Below are 5268 nucleotides of genomic sequence, written 5' to 3'. Positions count from 1 at the left end.
GGTAAGTAGGGAGTTGAACATAGATTTCCCACATCCCAACTGAGTTCCCTGATCTCTGAGCTGCAGTGACACTGCACTGCCAGGTCCTGCTGGGAGTGTTCTTTTCCAATAGTACCTGAACCACAGAGGAGGAGAGGCTGTCTTGGTAGTTAAATCACCAGGACGTTTGCCTTGGGATGTGGGAAACTGAGGTTCAAATCTCTGTACCAGTGTGTGCTCTGAGTGGAGCAGTTCACACTGAGGAGAATGCACCTGCAAAACCTCTCTCAAGAGCAATTGCATTGAAATCATGTTCTTACAGCAGGCAGAAATTCCTGCCAGCTGCTGAGACCTCAGGAGAGCTCCTGTTCTCCCTGCTCTGTCCTATGCTTACCAGGCTTGGCAGAGAAGACTGTTCTGGTTTTAAGGTAGGCAAGCAGGAAGAAGAGTCCTGTAGCAGTGAGGGGATATGATATATTCCCCTTTGTGGGGGGAAGTATATTTTAAAGTCTGATGTTTAGGGAAGTAGGCTTAAACAGTTTGGCTCAGAATTCATTGAAAAACCTCTTTCTGTCCCAACTGCTCCTTAATGCTCTTAAAAAATAAATGAGGAGAGAGACAGCTGTAATGTAATTTAAGATAGATATTAAAGCAATAAAGGTGATATGGGGACTTATCCTGACTTACAGCAAAAGACATTATCCTTTTGCATATTAAGTCAGTGGTATTGAAGAAAAGTTCATGGGAGAGGATTCATGGAGTCTTGAGGTATGAAGTGATCTAAAAGCCATGTTTTAAAAAGGGTTTTGGCTGGGTCAGTGAAAGGAAGCACTCCAGCTTTTCTGTCAACCTTTGTTTTCCAGGCTAAACATAGTTCTTTACTTGTTGCTCAGCCTGACTTTCTCCTTGCAGATTAGCTTTGCCCCTTCACCTTTGTCCTCTCTGGGCACTCATTTTACTTTCTTTATGAGATTCCTTGTTTTTATTCTTTTCTTTGGCAGCTTTTATTATGGTGTGCTCTTATTTAGTTAGACTGGTCACATTCTGTATGATGCAGTCAGAGCTACACCAGAGGCCTCTTTCATTTCTTGTTAAATCTTGTATGAAATTTCAGAGATGCTGCATGGAGGAAATGAAGCATTGCTGACATTTAGGAATATGTCAGGTATTTTCTTATAAAATTGCATTTGAATGAAACCTGGTGCCTTTTCAGATGTTCCTAGAAAGGGGCCTTGCTTCATTTTCAGTCCTTAGAAACTGTGCTCTGAGGAAATGAGAAAGTATTTCTAGAGTGTTACATCAGCTCTTTCAAGGTATTGAGATACAGGGGAAGGGGTTGGAGAATGCTATCATTGAGTTTATCCTTTAAATAAGATTGCAGGGAATTCCATTGTTTTCCCAGACTGGTAGTACTGGGACTTTTGTGACAGTAATGTGTTTCAAATAGAAAGCAGCTGAGGAAAACCCAGAACTGTAGGTCTCTGTCCATGGTATGGAAAGTGAACATAAATAATTTTTAAAAATGAGGTTGGCTTCAGTTCCTTGTTCAGAAGAGTCATGCTTCTTTCTCTCATGTTGGTGGAATGCAAGCATTTTTTGGAGGTGATTCACTGGAAGGAAGGGTGTAGGGGGATAGAACAGGAACATAGTTTAAGTGTTGGTGTTTTGCCTTAAAGGGATTATCTCTCCCCATTCTAAGTAAAAAATGCAGAAGTCCCAGTGAAGTCAGTGAGAGCTGTGTGCATTAAATGGCTGTATAGGCACTGTGGGGGCTGGCACTCCATACCTGCTGTTTATGAAAGAAAAAGTGGTGGTTTTCTTTGAGAACTTTTGTGGATTTACAGTTATGGTGAGTAAGGCTTGGCTGGTAGGAGCCAGGAATGTAAACTGAAGTGCATAGTCCAACACCCATGCCCACGTGTGCACAAGCACTCAGCCCTTGGAGAATATCAGTTGCATGTTTGGAGCTGGCATTAGTTAGGTTACTGTTATTTCCATTAATTCACACATAATCCAGATAAAGATTTGAAAACTATGTTGGACTTGAAAAAATACCATTTAAAAATAACAGCCATATAAACCTTCAGTGATATTGTACCTTCCTGAATGTAATGGGTTTTGCAGGGATGTGACATCATGAAAGTCTGCATAAGGCATTGTGGGCTCTAGTTCCCAGCCCCTCTGTGTAGCAGTATTATTGCATATAATGCCCCTCTTCCTGAGCAATTCACACTGTGCCTCTTTGGTTTGGAGCTGGTTAAAAAGAATCCTGAAATATATAAGGTCATTTTTTTTTTGCTTATTGAATTTTTTTAAGGAGTAGCCCAGTAAATAAAGAAGGGGAAAAAGGCTTTATCTTGAGTTGCTGTCCCTTTCAGAATGAGTAATGCAGGAATATTTCACAGTGAAGGGTTTGAGAAGCTTTCCCACCCAGGATTATGAGGCTGCCACATTTTTGTCTTGTCTTTAAAGACCTGACCAAAAAAATGAGGTCACTGAGTGTTAGTTCACTTGAGTTGCCCAAGGTGTCTCGAGACATCTTATTTAATAGCTGTAATCTGAGTAACATGAAATATTAAATAACAATAAGGGCCTGCTTGTCTGTGGCTTTTTAACACACTGCTGAAAAACCCAGACATATTAAAAAAGGATGCTGCAATTCAAGTTGGTTGGGAGCTTTCCAGTAGGGCATTCCTTGAATGGAAAATGCTGAATGAACAGGAACCTTTCACAGCTACTATCTGTCTTATTGCAACTGTTTTTGGGGGAAGTTTCTCAAGGCTTGAGAAATGAAATTTCTATTTAAAACTTAAAAAGGGGACGAGAATTATTAGAACATGTTGGTGGTAAGGGCTTTCTGCCTGATGCAGACCAGGGGCTTGAACTTTGGTCTCTCACATCCCATCTGTCTCCTCTTGAATTTTTGAAAGTTTTGCTCTGCTTTGGAACAAAACCAAGTGTTGAAATCTCAAAAAAAAGGAAAAAAAAGGAATTCTTGTTTTCCAGCCAGGCCCAGCTATAATCAAGAAATTTAGACTTTGTGGTATTTATTTTATAATAGACTCCAGAAATATTTCAGCCAGTTGAATTTTGGAATGAGTGCACATAAAAAGACTCCTGAGTATGATACTTGAGAGTTTTATAAGGGGATATCACACAGCTAGAGGAGTTTGGTAATGTGTGTGATGAGCAAAGCTGAATACAGTCTTCCCCACCCCATGGATGCAGGGCAGGAGTTGGAGCTGTGCATTTTACTCTTATTTTACACAGACTCTCTTACTCTGTGGGAGTGTAAAATAATTACAACTCACAGTACTTAGCCATTTTTCTGTGTTCCTGGGTGTGGACTGTAAAGCAGCCTAAATTACAGTGAGACTGATTAGTTTGTGCTGCAGTTATTTTCAGAGGCTGTATTTAACAAGTTGCCTCTTCACTGCTCCTTATTTTCTGTGTTGGTTTTTAAACCTTTTATGAGGAAATTATTTGGGGAGATTTCTTTCTTCCCTTGTGTCTGAGGACCCCTAACATGAGGCTACAGGAAAACCTGAAGCTACTGTCCAGTGCACCAGTCTGGGGACTAAATCATAACACGGAGCCTTAGGTTTCTAAGCAAACAAAATACTGTTCCTTTTTTCCCCCCCGTGTTATAAAGCATCTTAAATAGCTGAAACTACAAAGAAGAATCAGATCACTAAGTGTATGTGATTTCCACTCTCACATTTTAATGTGCAAAAAGAGCCTTGCAGACTTGGAGTGTTTTGGGGGGAAATATAAATTGGTGTTTTAATTTTACCTTATGCTAAAATCCTATTTAATACATCTTTCTGGGGCAACAAATGAAGAGCTTAAAGGTAACATCAGACAACAAAAAATGGGGAACACTTCTCTCTGATTTAATTCCCACACTGGGGGATGAGTTGTTGTGTCCACGTCTGAGCATCTCTGCTGTTTCACTGATTTGCACCAATAAGTGGACAGTAATGACATTACAGTGTAGCGCTAGATAAGAAAACAGATTGCAGTTTGTGGCTGATGAAAAGCTGTTCTTATCTCACTGGTTTTCATCTTTAGTGCATAAATCCGCGGCCAGCGTTCTGGTATAGGTGTCAGCTGCGAATTGTTTCGGTGGATGCTCCGGTGGCGTTAGGGACGCTGCAGTTTGTTTGTGGCCCCGGTTAGCCAATGTCTGTGTGATCCAGGAGGGCTCGCTGTGACACCTGCTAGAGCCGCGACCCCTCCGTCCTCCTCACATCCGGATGAACGCTTCGGGAAAACAATTGCACTTGATGTTCATACGGTGGCCATTCCCATGGTAGCCCTCCGGCAGTGGATTTGTTCTGCTGGGAGCTGTAGGAATCGATGAAGACAGAGGATTATCTTCGGCCGGGCCTGCGGTGGGAGGGCAGGGGCCGCCGGCTCTGGGCTCTGCTGGCCCCATGCTGGTATTTTGGAGGGGGCTCCTGCAGCGTCGCGTCCCCTCGGCTTCGGAGAGCAGGTGAAGGCAGGCAGGCCCTGTGGCTGCGGGGGTTTCCACCCTTTCCAGGACGACCCGGCTGCGGAGCCCCGGCGCGGCCGGCGGTGCATCCCCAGCGCCGCTCACGGAGAGAGCGGGTCGGGGCCGTGCCGCCCGGTGCACGGCGCTGTGCGCACGCGTGCGGTGCGCGGGGCCGTGTCCTCGCCTGACCCCGCTCCCATCGCGGCCCGAACCGAGCCCAGCGACTCCGGCGCCGCTGCCCGGGGCGGGTGTCCCGCGGCGCCGGGCCATGCCCGGCTCCTCGGGCGCGGCGGGTCCGCGCCGCCTCTTGCTGGCGGCCGCGCGGGAGCAGCGCCTTTGTTCGGGCGGGCGGCCGCGGGGGGGCGCTGCGGGGCGCGGCGCTGCGCGCTCCCGCGGGGCCGCACGCGGCGCGCGCCCGCGCGGCCGCCGCTGCGGCAGGAAGCAAAGATGGCGGGGCAGGGACGCCGCCGCCGTGAGGGGGAACGCGGGGCTCCCGCGATGTGAGGGGCGCCGCGGGGGCGGCGGACGGGCCGCCGGGAGCCGCCGCCGGCCCGCGCCGGGGCCGCGTGTAAAGCACTCGGGGTACTGCAGAAATATCGCTGCTCCATAATAAAAATCGGAGGGGTCTGCCTGCCTTTGTGACCACAACTTATATTCTGCGATTTGATGTTTTTTTAGGTTCTAACAGAAAACAAAAGGCCTCAGAGGAGGAAGCAAAGAGTTTTAAAGGTAACCGATGATTGCTTTAATATTTATCCCCTCCCATTTTGAGCAGCATTTTCTTGTCATACAGC

General features: G+C 46.4%; 1 protein-coding gene across 2 annotated transcripts in view; it reads left to right on the top strand.

Annotated features, from left to right (window-relative positions):
• The first annotated feature begins 4843 nt into the window (after positions 1-4843).
• The window catches only part of TET1 (tet methylcytosine dioxygenase 1), a 44986-nt gene continuing 44561 nt past the window's right edge, over positions 4844-5268 (top strand). The window contains exons 1-2 of one of the 2 annotated variants that reach the window (XM_079312968.1): positions 4844-5056; positions 5153-5203. The gene's annotated coding sequence lies outside the window, so the exon portion shown is untranslated. Of the gene's footprint in view, positions 5204-5268 lie in introns of both variants that reach the window. The other variant, XM_079312967.1, reaches the window with a different exon arrangement.

The sequence above is a fragment of the Erithacus rubecula genome (genome assembly GCF_903797595.1).
Source record: "Erithacus rubecula genome assembly, chromosome: 9".
In the NCBI taxonomy this organism is placed as follows: domain Eukaryota; kingdom Metazoa; phylum Chordata; class Aves; order Passeriformes; family Muscicapidae; genus Erithacus; species Erithacus rubecula.
Note: the sequence above shows the minus strand (reverse complement) of the source record. Positions and strands in the feature narration are given on the sequence as shown.